The sequence below is a fragment of the Euprymna scolopes genome, chromosome 3 (genome assembly GCF_053919585.1).
Source record: "Euprymna scolopes isolate OS-2025 chromosome 3, ASM5391958v1, whole genome shotgun sequence".
NCBI classification, from domain to species: domain Eukaryota; kingdom Metazoa; phylum Mollusca; class Cephalopoda; order Sepiida; family Sepiolidae; genus Euprymna; species Euprymna scolopes.
Genome location: NC_136484.1, coordinates 86,094,966 through 86,109,310, shown reverse-complemented (window position 1 = coordinate 86,109,310; position 14,345 = coordinate 86,094,966).

Sequence of the window (14,345 nt, the reverse complement as noted above, 5' to 3'; positions counted from 1 at the left end):
ATAAACTGCTCACTTAAGTAAGACACTTTATCAAATCTCCAATACTTATGATTACTATGATACTATTCCATTGATTATTGTACACGTGATAACTCTTATCCCCGAGTGGCTTCCGGACCTTGATAAGCGGTGACCACCATGTAAAATAAGGATAAGATTAATATCGATTGGTGATGAACAACTCCTTCAGATGATTGGAAACGATGGTCATGATTTGATTATTTAGACGGACGGTTCTACAAAACTTTGTTAACATTAGACTTGAAAATGGCCATGTTGTAGTAATTTGCGAAGCAACTCGTGATTTGTGTTTCATTGATGGGAAGTTCTTGGAAAGAAACTTTGTTCATGGAATTTCTGTTTAATTATAGGTACACCAAGTAAGAAAGGAACATTATTTACAGTAGTTGTAGCAAGACGAGATTTTCATGTAATGCAAGAGATTCGAGCTCAGTCGAACACCTACGACGAAACTAATGAACGATTAAAGAAAGACTAGTAACATATCTTTTGGGATAAATGGAATGTAGAAAAAGGGAAGAGAAGAAATTTATTTATAACTTTTATTATTTATTTATTTCGAACTTTTATTATTTATATATTTATTTATTTATAACTTTTATTATTTATATATTTATTTATAACTTTTATTATTTATATATTTATTTATTTCGAACTTTTATTATTTATATATTTATTTATTTATAACTTTTACTATTTATGTATTTATTTATTTCGAACTTTTATTATTTATATATTTATTTATTTATAACATTTATTATTTATATATTTATTTATTTCGAACTTTTATTATTTATATATTTATTTATAACTGTTACTATTTATGTATTTATTTATTTCGAACTTTTATTATTTATATATTTATTTATTTCGAACTTGACATTCTAAAAATATTCAGATATAATTATTTATTTTCTTGTATTTTGGTAGTGAGGAAACTATAGTAACTGTTCCACGGAAAGTTTTCCTGCAAATTATTAATAATGTCGAACTTGTATTTAGTTTCAGTCTCTAAAGTGTATTTGCAATGTTTCTTTCAATGTGTGCTGATTCATTTTTGTTAGCCGATCTGTGCATCCATTGGAGGATATAACAAGAAGATTTTCGATTTGTTAGAAAAATGAATCTTTGAAATGAGCCTGAAGGGGGAAAAATCAGCATACAAGTGAATCAGCCACGGTTCCTGAAAACCTTTTTTTTCCGTTTCAGAAACTGATAAAACCTTTTTCCTCAGAAACTTAAAATGTCGATCAAATCTGAAATTGTTCTCAACAGAGCATTCATCACGACTGCGAAGCTACAAAACTTATACGCTGGTGCAATTGACATTCATCACTAGGATAGCTAAATGACGTGCAGCCGAACACGCAACCAGGCCTGATAAAGAGGCAGGCACCACGCTGGTCGGGCCTTCTGTGAAAAAGAGAAAAAGCTTAGCTAGTCTTTTCCCTAGCTGTGCTGATTTAATTTCATTTACCACGCAAACCGATGCAAATAGCTAACTTAAGAAAATCTTCAAAGAACACCCCGACCGCACTCAATGAACTTATGTTTCTTACATGCAACGGATTGAACGTTTTTATGTAAAAAAATTCACTTTTTTGATAACGGTTTGATAGCATTTTCGTATTGATACTGTTATGGCTTTTTTTTTTTCTATAATGCGTTAAAACCTTAAATCAAGCAAAAGGTTTGGTGTCTTTATTATTTGTATTTCGGTTCAAAAAGTATTGCAGAAAGTAATTTAAAGCTACGTAGGGGTAAGTGTGTAGAAGGTCTGTATGATTAGTCAAAGAATTAGTTTAATTGGTTACCTTAATTAGATGTGGCTTCGCGAACTCCACACACAAAATGATTGTAATAATTGTGAATGAAACGTTAAGAAAAATAAATAAAATAGACCAAGTTCCAATAATTCAGAGGAAAGCAAGCACTTAAACAAACACTAGTTATTCATGCAATTATGCTATTAGCCGTTGCGCGGGTGTCTTTTTCTCTTTTCTCTTTAAATAAAAATTTAAGAACTGCCAATTACATTGCAAAAAGGGGAATAAAAAAGATGGAAAAAAACAAATTCTGTATCTTTCCTTATTTTGAAAAACAAATACTGATTTGTAACAACTTAAAAGTAACCTATCTCTCTTGAGTTCGATTTATCACTCTCAAACTCATTTACTGTGATATGCAATGCTCCTATTTTATATGATGTATGCCATATCACCCGCGTTTCTTTTTTATTTTTATTATTACAAAAAAATTAATTCCTCCATTATCTTCTCTGGCGAATAAATAACAATACTACTAATACTGATGTAGAAGTCAAAACTTGTGTTCAATAATAGTAAATTTGTTAATCTAGTATTTTTCTATTCGGGATTAACAGACAGATAACAGTAGAAATACCGATTCACCGAGTATACTAAAATAATATGATTCTATAAAATGGATGTAAACTATATGCAAACAACAAATGGTGCCTACGATATTCACATCTGGGAAATATTGAATTCGTTTAGAAACATCAGTGATAAATATAATTTTCTTCATCTTTAATTTTGATAAGCGATAATACCAAACACAAATGTCAGTTTGAATTTCTAACTTACGTAGCGGGGCACAAGAGTGCAATTTGGTTACAATTTTTACTCATTTTTTTTTTAATTGTATTTTGTACGCACTATATTGGTAATCATCAATCATCTCAAACTCTGTGACTTGTGTTCAACTAACTGTATACAGCTAATCGTTTGTATATAGTTATATGTTGCGTACTAAATAGTCCAAAACGCATTGATTTGGCCTTAAAATCAATCAACGAAACACTGTGATAACAAATCTATTACTAATGCTCAATTCGATTTACTATTTCACACAAATATCTCCTAATACTCAAATTTCCACAAATGTCTTTAAGTGCTCAAATTAAGAAGGCAGTGTCGTATGTGGTCTGTTGTCATGGTAGCATCCTCTCGGGAATTGTCTCTTTTGGAGAAGGCAGTGTTTTGTGGTGAGGGGATCATCACCCAGACAATTCCTCTTTATTTTTAGTGTGAAGTATCTGTTATCGGGTTATTATACTATTCTTTTAAGGATTATATTCTCATTTTGGAGGAAATAAGTAATTATATACTAACAAAATATGAAACCGATGTTAGTATAGTTAATATATTAAAGCGACATAACATGCGACATGCATTCTTTTTTTGTGTAGATTTTTCTCCCTCCGCAGATCACTGTCAACTCTTTATGCACGGTCAATTGAAATGGAGATAAACTGGGAAGAAGTGACTTATGATACATTTCTTTCTGTATGCATCATAAAAATGGCGAAGTTCACAGAATATTATACAAAAATAAAATATAAGCATCAAATTTTTGGCCGATCAGATGCAAAAGAAATGTTAACTTTCAATATTTTAAATTCAGCAAAAACGTTATTAGTCTTTCTAGTTTGTTGATTATGGAGATCTCGACGCTTTCTTTTCTTGTAAAACGTTTGTTTTAAGTTTATATGATGAAGTTCAAATTGAAAGAAATGCCACAACAAAAGGTTTCTCTTGGCTTCTCATAATTATGTTCAGAATTAAATTATTTATAAAGTTGTTCATAATTTATTACATCGAACCTATCAATAGGAATTTTGTGTTGGAAGATTCTCTGGCGGTTCTTGTTTTGTAAATATAATTGCAAAATATTCTTAGAGATTTTGAAATCTCAAGAGATGCAATTCAAACTTTGTTTCATCTGATTTTGACCGAGAGATTAATAATAAAACCATTTCCAAAAGTGAAATGACATCAAATGGATTTTTAATTTAAAAGAAAACAATCATAATATCAGTTAATATTTTAGTATATTCAACTTCTATTTATTTTTAGTTAATATTTTTAGTATATTCAATTTCTATTTATTTTTAGTTAATATTTTTAGTATATTTAACTTCTACTTATTTTTAGTTAATATTTTTAGTATATTCAATTTCTATTTATTTTTAGTTAATATTATTAGTATATTCAATTTCTATTTATTTTTAGTTAATATTTTTAGTATATTCAACTTCTATTTATTTTTAGTTAATATTTTTAGTATATTTAACTTGTATTTATTTTTAGTTAATATTTTTAGTATATTCAATTTCTATTTATTTTTAGTTAATATTTTTAGTATATTCAACTTCTATTTATTTTTAGTTAATATTTTTAGTATATTCAATTTCTATTTATTTTTAGTTAATATTTTTAGTATATTCAATTTCTATTTATTTTTAGTTAATATTTTTAGTATATTTAACTTCTATTTATTTTTAGTTAATATTTTTAGTATATTCAATTTCTATTTATTTTTAGTTAATATTTTTAGTATATTTAACTTCTATTTATTTTTAGTTAATATTTTTAGTATATTCAATTTCTATTTATTTTTAGTTAATATTTTTAGTATATTTAACTTCTATTTATTTTTAGTTAATATTTTTAGTATATTTAACTTCTATTTATTTTTAGTTAATATTTTTAGTATATTCAATTTCTATTTATTTTTAGTTAATATTTTTAGTATATTCAATTTCTATTTATTTTTAGTTAATATTTTTAGTATATTCAACTTCTATTTATTTTTAGTTAATATTTTTAGTATATTTAACTTCTATTTATTTTTAGTTAATATCTTTACTATATTCAACTTCTACTTATTTGCTTGAAACGTTGTAAAATTTTCATTATTACTACTTATTTTGTTTATTTGTAAAGTCCTCCGCTCAGATAAATTTTCCGATGATTTTTAAAATCTGAGTCTGACCGGGATAATGCTGAATCAGATTATGTAAATTTGGTCAATGTATCCTTTGTAGTTTCTTAATTCGACTGGTCACGCACAACCGGAAATACAACTTTCCTTTAAATGAAAAAAAAATGTCAGATTTGCAATAAAACATCAAACTAGGCGCACATGCAACTAGTCAAAGTACTTTTCTATGGTGAGAAGTTATAATTTTGTCCTGAAATAGGTAATGCGTTTCTATTAGACGAAGCTGGCTTAAATATTGGGTGTTTGGGGAGGAAGTCAACGTTTAAAACGTGCACTAGATGAACCAGTTAATTTTCGTATAAGTAATTATCATCGCCAGATTGAAAGATTTGTGTAAGTATTCGATGGTGATAATACAACCTTGTGCATAAATATAGGCAGACAAAGGTAGAATAAACGACAGCGTGTAGATTTCTCTTCTTTTCATGCGTCTGTATACAAACATCAAATAAAAAGTATATTTATTAAGAAATAAATTGCCGTAAATGACACGGATATGTTGAGATAAAGAACACAATCTGAACTAATAAACAACTGGTCAAACATTACGTGGATGCCAGAAATTGGATTGAATGGTAAAAATAGTCTTCACTTACCTTTAGTGTTGCGACAATTAATCGGAACAGGTGAAAGAACACGTACAGTCTGGAGTTGTAGTATTTATACGTGTGACTGCACGTGACCGGTGTGTTTTGCTACGGTGAGGTTGTAGAAGAATCTACACGATCAAGGTTCGGTGGCAGATGCACTGTTATATTGAATACGATGTTGTAAGTGATGAAGATCCTATTTATATTTTAATTAGTTCGATTTTCGTTTAGTTTATTGAAGAAATTGAATCTGCTGTATGACTTTGATGAAAACTATTTCCAGTTTTATGAAGCAAACTCAACGAAGATATGTTTTCGTTCGTAATTAGGTTAAGAGAATAGTTTTTGCTAATAAAACATTTAGTTAACTATTCTAAATGCTTTGTATTATTTTGGTACTGCATAATATGTTTTATAAAATGAAATGAATTTGCGTTGTTGTTTTCAGCGTTATTGATCAGGTATTTTAAACGGTGATTCTAGATATAGCGAATTAGCAGAGTAAGTATATGTTCGACACTCGAATTTTTCAAGTCGTTGAAATGAACGGATTTAGCATGAAACAAAATCTGCTGTCACTCAATCTGCACATCTTTATAAACGTAAAAAGAATGCACCTTTAAATTGATTGGATTTTATAAGAATCGCAAATCCTTTATATTTAGGGCCTCAGATGATGGAAAAGAAATAAGATAAAAAGGCGCTATAATATCTTTGATAAATTGCTACGGAGGATGGTGGAATCCTGAAAGACTTATTGTCACTCAAATTCCAGAAAACTACGACTTCCTAGTAAGTAGGTGATGATGAGGATAATCATGACGAGGATAAGGATATAAAAAATTAAAAGAACTATAAACACTAGTAAAAACTAACATCATATTTAGTTAAGACGTGGGAATGGAATTCCGTATAGAAAAATGCGTACTACTTGTTAAAGAAACGAGGAAAAGTTGTCCAATTAAGATAGGGTTACTTAACGAGCACAATAACTACAAATACCTGGGCATTTTGGTACCGGACACCATCAAACAACGGTTAATGTAAACATTCCAAGTGAAAAAATAATAAATAATGATATTCAAATAATTAGTAAAGATTGTGAAAGCCTTTATTCTGACCATCCATTCGAAAATATTGCACAAATTATTGACATGCTAACAAATTACTTAAATATTGAATAAACATTAATGTAGTTTCATATTCCTTCTCAATTAAGTGTGTTTCTTTCCTTTTGTGTCGGGATAAAACAGGAGGGGAAAACGAGATTAAGAAGAGAAGGGGGAGCAGCGAAAAGAAAGGGGAGAGAAAGACATAAAGATGAGTGGGGGAACGGCTAGGAGAAGAAAATTGTTCACATTTGGGAACAACTGATTTTTACACTAAAATGTTACAATTAAGTAAATACAACAAATAAAATTGACCTTCATTATTATTATACATATTTAAATGTTTTCTCCATCGATAGAGATTGAACTGTCATCAATTAAGATATCACCAAAACATTGCTTAATTGCTTACGTGTAATGAAAACAGCAATTAAATACCGTAAAGCTTATTCCCACTGGAAGTTTTAAAATATGAAGCAAAGTAATTTTTTTTATTTCCAGGTATTCATTTGTTTGTTTGTTAATTTGAATTAAATTGTTTCCCTGAACTAATTCTTTACTATTTTGTTTCATTTCCACGTAACTCTTCTCCCATGACAATCCTAATATTTTGTTCATCATAGTTGGGGAATATGAGCGTCGACTTGTTCTTGCTGTTATCTGTTCGAAGAATTTTAATTGCTTCCTCAACACTCTCCTGATTTGATAAAGTTGTGATTTTGAATGTTGGAATGTGGGAGGGGTAAAATTTGATGAACATTTTTACTGATTCAGTTTCACAACAAATGTTCTAAGAAGCGTTCCTTATTTATGTGGTCGCTCTATTTGCTCATGGCAAATCAGTGATAACTACATTTGATTACGGCCTTTAACAACACTTACAAAATGTTGGTCTGCAACCTCCCTTTTCACAGAAAAAATGTAATTTTCCTTTTTTTAATTTTTCTGTCATCTACTTGTGATTGATACGATATCATATACAATTAGAACAATTTATTTCATGCAAATGAAATCGATGTGTCTTATAACTTTCCACCTTTTTCTCATTTTCGTTGTTTTTCGCCCCGTGTTTACTCTTATTTTTGTTGATCGATCCTTTCCGTGGATCTACACTAATCTAGTGAACTATCGCTCTATCACTAAATTCTTTGGTCGCTATTCGGATACCTTTTTTCTTTTCTAAGACGACTCCACTATTTGCACTAAAAAGTTTTCTAATCTTTGCTGTTTGTTTGTTTTTTTTTTACTATATAGCATTCTTTTCGTAAATTTCTGGAACTTGTAGCGTTTTAGATCGTATAAAACGCCAATAGATCTACACATGTTCAGAAGTGTATCTTCACCAGGGTTTCTACCGTTAATATTGTCAATCTCTATATGGACGCTGGTCAAACGTAAGTTTAACTTATAAACTGTTGTCACAATGAGACTCTGAAGCGGTCATTCTGAACGAACCATTTGAACGCGACCTGGATTGCAACTTCGAGTTCATTCAAACATTTTAGGGGGTTATTATTGCATCTGAGATATACAAAGCTGTGATTTGTGGGCAATATCAAGTGTTAGGGTTAGTGAAGGGGGTTGAAATAGTCAGTAACAATAGTTGCTGCGACACAACACTGACCTAAAAAACAACTCGAGGAAGATTTCCTGGCGGTTCTTGGCAAGATGTTGTATGATGATAAATACTATGAGACAATTCTAAATTTCCATATCAAAAAACAACCGGTTCTGAGACATCAATTTTCCCCCTTTATCTGAAAAACTACTCATAAAGGACAAAATACATAGGAAATCCAGAGTTGTTTCCGAAAGTAAACTTAAGTTCTGTTTTCTATTCTTCACTAGTGTGAGAGGCGTTGGTTCCTTTGACAGATCTTATTTTAGTGTTAGTCACCAAACTCATTGGAGAAACCAGGGTCTACCGGGTGATAATTTAATCCCCGATTGTCCAACCGTGGAACAGCTACTACTACTTTGCATAGTATAAGTAGCAGGTAAAAACATAGCATAAGTAACAGGTATAAACATAGTATATGTAGCAGGTATAAACATAAAATAAGTAACAGGTATAAACATGGTATAAGTAGCAGGTATAAACATGGTATAAGTAACATGTATAAAACTACATTGTATAAGTAACAGGAATAAACATAGTATAAGTAACAGGTATAAACATGGTATAAGTAACAGGTATAAACATGGTTCAAGTAGCAGGTATAAACATAGTATAAGTGGCAGGTATAAAAATGGAATGAGTAACAGGTATAAACATAGTATAAGTAACAGGTATAAACATGGTATAAGTAGCAGGTATAAACAAGGTATATGTAGCAGGTATAAACATGGTATAAGTAACAGGTATAAACATAGTATAAGTAGCAGGTATAAACATAGTATAAGTAGCAGGTATAAACATAGTATAAATAGCAGGTATAAACATAGTATAAGTAGCAGGTATAAACATGCTATAAGTACCAGGTATAAACATAGTATAAGTAGCAGGTATAAACATAGTATAAGTAACAGGTATAAACATAGTATAAGTAACAGGTATAAACATGGTATAAGTAGCATGTATAAACATAGTATAAGTAGCAGGTATAAACATGGTATAAGTAACAGGTATAAACACAGTATAAGTAGCAGGTATAAACATAGTATAAATAGCAGGTATAAACATAGTATAAGTAGCAGGTATAAACATCGTATAAGTAGCAGGTATAAACATAGTATAAGTAGCAGGTATAAACATAGTATAAGTAACAGGTATAAACATGGTATAAGTAACAGGTATAAACATGGTATAAGTAGCAGGTATAAACATAGTATAAGTAGCAGGTATAAACATAGTATAAGTAACAGGTATAAACATTGTATAAGTAGCAGGTATAAACATGGATTAAATAGCAGGTATAAACATGGCATAAATAGCAGATATAAACATGGTATTAATAGCAGGTATAAACATCGTATAAATAGCAGGTATGAACATAGTATAAGTAACAGGTATAAACATAGTATAAGTAGCAGGTATAAACATAGTATAAGTAGCAGGTATAAACATAGTATAAGTAGCAGGTATAAACATGGTATAAGTAGCAGGTATAAACATGGTATATGTAGCAGGTATAAACATGGTATAAGTAGCAAGTATAAACATGGTATAAATAACAGGTATAAATATGGTATAAGTAGCAGGTATAAACATGGTATAATTAGCAGGTATAAACATGGTATAAGTAACAGGTATAAACACAGTATAAGTAGCAGGTATAAACATAGTATAAATAGCAGGTATAAACATAGTATAAGTAGCAGGTATAAACATGGTATAAGTAACAGGTATAAACATAGTATAAGTAGCAGGTATAAACATGGTATAAGTAACAGGTATAAACATGGTATAAGTAACAGGTATAAACATGGTATGAGTAACAGGTATAAACACAGTATAAGTAGCAGGTATAAACATAGTATAAGTAGCAGGTATAAACATAGTATAAGTAGCAGGTATAGACATGGTATAAGTAGCAGGTATAAACATAGTATAAGTAGCAGGTATAAACATAGTGTAAGTAGCAGGTATAAACATGGTATAAGTAACAAGTATGAATATAGTATACGTAGCAGGTATAAATATAGTATAAGTAGCAGGTATAAACATAGTATTAGTAGCAGGTATAAACATAGTATAAGTAACAGGTATAAACATTGTATAAGTAGCAGGTATAAACATGGATTAAATAGAAGGTATAAACATGGCATAAAAGCAGGTATAAACATCGTATTAATAGCAGGTATAAACATCGTATAAATAGCAGGTATGAACATAGTATAAATAACAGGTATAAACATAGTATAAGTAGCAGGTATAAACATAGTATAAGTAGCAGGTATAAACATAGTATAAGTAGCAGGTATAAACATGGTATAGGTAGCAGGTATAAACATAGTATAAGTAGCAGGTATAAACATGGTATAAGTAGCAGGTATAAACATGGTATACGTAGCAGGTATAAACATGGTATAAGTAGCAGGTATAAACATGGTATAAGTAGCAGGTATAAACATGGTATAAGTAGCAGGTATAAACATGGTATAAGTAGCAGGTATAAACATGGTATAAGTAGCAGGTATAAACATGGTATACGTAACAGGTATAAACATAGTATAATTAACAGGTATAAACATAGTATAAGTAGCAGGTATAAACATAGTATAAGTAGCAGGTATAAACATGGTATATTTAGCAGGTATAAACATGGTATAAGTAGCAGGTATAAACATAGTATAAGTAGCAGGTATAAACATAGTATAAGTAGCAGGTATAAACATAGTATAAGTAACAGGTATAAACATGGTATAAGTAACAGGTATACACATAGTATAAGTAGCAGGTATAAATATAGTATAAGTAGCAGGTATAAACATGGTATAAGTAGCAGGTATAAACATCGTATAAGTAGCAGGTATAAACATAGTATAAGTAGCAGGTATAAACATAGTATAAGTAGCAGGTATAAACATAGTATAAATAACAGGTATAAACATAGTATAAGTAACGCGTATAAACATAGTTATAATAGCAAGTATAAACATGGCATAAATAGCAGGTATAAACATAGTATAAATAGCAAGTATAAACATCGTATAAATAGCAGGTATGAACATAGTATAAATAACAGGTATAAACATAGTATAAGTAGCAGGTATAAACATAGTATAAGTAGCAGGTATAAACAGAAATGAGCTACACCGTTAGTAGTCGTTAATTTCTCCTCAATACCGTTTATCTAGGAATAATGAAGTTAAAGATGGCGTGCAAAACACGAGTCACACGTCGACTCCAAAACAAATACGATATTTCCAAGATTCTTGTCTTTTATGGTTGTTCTCAATTAGTTAAGATGTTTTTTTTATGGAGAAAGTTAACTGAAATGTTAATGCTACTTTGTACTTTTTCAGTGTGGATGGACTTGATTTCCTTGGATTGAATCTCATTTTCTGCTCGACAATGCGTGTTGTCAAATTTCGCGTAGTATCAACTTCCAACAACTGTCAAGTTGACTCTGCAAGGGTAATCTTGTTTTTGTTATTGGTCAACAACGTTCTACTTGCACTGATTTCATTAGCATCTGCATGACTGCACGAAGAGAAAGGCTAGGATAGAACAAAATGTCACGATTCCTCTCTCCAATTGCTGCCAATTTGATGGCGTGTTCACTAATGTGATCATCAAATGAAGATTGTTGTATCAGTCCAGTATGAAATTTGTAATTCAATCGGGCCAAATGTCTTCATCCCCTACTCAATTAACGTGTGTAAAAGTGGTCTATACGAATTCTAAGTCAAACCACCATCCATTTCTGTTTAATATATTCTGTTGCATCTTTCTAAAATGATTAGTAAGTGTTGTTTTTTCAAATCATAAAAAAATTCGAAAGAAAACGATTTGTCAATATAAAGCTGGCATTCAGTTTTTCTGTTTTATGTTGTGCTATAAACCAAAAGTGTATAAATATTTTCGAACACAAAATGATTAGGAAATAAACTACATATCTTTTTATTCTCAATCATATTACACATTACGTCGTTTGTTATGCATTAAAGTACATTTTTGTTGATTCTATTGCTTTGCGAGTAATATCACCATACAACGATTATTTGCTCCGCAAGGCTGGAAATGAAAGTAGCAAAGTGAAATGAGACTCTCACAGGATTCGAACCTGTATCCCAGAAGATTAATCACCTATAATGGGTGTCGTCTTGAAAAACATTACGAACGAGACATGTGTTTATCTAAAACTAAAATGGTATAGCTCATCTCCCAAGCTTTGTAGCAAATCTTTGCAATTTTACTAGTTATGTAAACATGCCGAATCGTTGTTGTATCAGTGGTAAAATATTATAAACGTTTTGAATAGTTTTAGACGACTCCTCTTCTGCGGCAAAAGTTCGAATCCTGTATGAGTTTTTTCTTCTCTCTTTGGTATTATTTGCTTATTTCCAGCCCCGCGGACTAATTAAATAGTAAATAATATACTATATATTATCGAAAATAAATTTATAATACCAATAACATCGTCTAATAACAAATACAAATACAATATATTTATTTCCGAACTATTTTTGCCGTGTGAGGTTGTTATCAACCCATTTATCCACTAGTTTTTAGCCAAAATACTAAAGTATTTTAAGAACTTCGAGAATTTTATGTTCAACTAATATAGCAAACTGAAAACTACGCTAAAAATTGAACGATACTTTTTATTCGGTTTTATCATCTGAGCATTTGGTGTTTAATCGATACGGTAAATCGAAGATTAAAGAATGAATTAACACAAATTTTAGAATGATTAAAACAAGTTATTCAAAAAATATCAATTGCAGGGGCAATCATTTTAAGTTGAACTCACATGGAAAAGTGAATCTATCACTAAAATTCGAACAGATTGTTTTAACATTTATATATATATATATATATATATATATATATATATATATATATATAAGTTTGAGTTAAATAATTTAAAAATAAAAAAAAATAAAATTAAACGATTTTTAATTTATTTCCGCCATATTTTTTAAATAAAGTGACGTTAAGATATGCAAAGAATATTTTTATTACTTTTATTCTCGTTGCTATTGAGACGTCAGAAGCTGTTGTGAATTAGGAATCGTACATACTACTAAGACGGGAGTTGGGTAGCGAGATGTCTGTCCACATTACATTTAATTTTTGAATTTTAGTCCAGTCAGGGAAACAGGGGACAGGAAGGGAATTCAAAAGTCTAGCAGTTCGAAGGAAGAAACTATTAGAGTAAAAAGTTGTCCGATATGAGATTTTCTGTTTGTCAGATTAATTGGAAGTATTTACTCTGAGGGAACATCAACGTCGCGTATTAATTGCAATACATTCCATTAAGGTACTTGTAAAGCAAACATAGGGTTACAACATTGTGGTGATGAGACAGGGATTTGCTCTTGGTTGACAATGTGGGGCGTTTAAGATTGGAGACACTTTTTAGACGCTGTCTAATAGGGACGAAACAGTTACTGATGCACTAGTGTCAACAATACTCCCTGCAACAATTGCCCAAATATCTAGAATAGAGCGTGGTGTCATCGGTAAATATATCCATCTCCAACACAATTTCATCAGAGAGGTCGTTTATGAATTTCAGGAATAATAATATAAGATAGGTTCTTATAACTATACTAGCAGGCCGCCCGGCATTTCTCGGTCGTAAAATATGCTTAAATATGTTTTTTTTTATTCATGCAGATTTCGTATTTATCATTATATCATATTGGACCGAATGTATAATAATGATAAATGTATAATAATGATAAATGTATAATAATGATTTTAAAAGTTTTTCAAAAAATGACTCGTGCTCCACCACCGAGAATCAAAACCAAAACATTTAGCTTACGATTTACTTTTTCCTTTGGCTTTAATGCCTGAGCTATGAAGACAAGGCTAAAAATTAAGACATAAACCAATAGCTATTACGTTACGCATGCATATCCGTAATGTCGTCGTTCAACCTTCACCTAGCAAATTCATTTTAGTAATTTGCACACTTTTGCGTTGATTTTCCCTGTCTGAAACCTAAACATAAAGTTTCGCATGAGTTCGAATATCCTATATATGAAATGTTATGTCTGTAGATAGTATAAACATAGTATAAGTAGCAGGTATAAACATTGTATAACAGGGGAGTTTGGTGGGCAACATTTTTTAAACAATTTTTTTAAACAAATATATGCACACATGAATTTTTTGAACAAATATATGCACACATAAATTTTT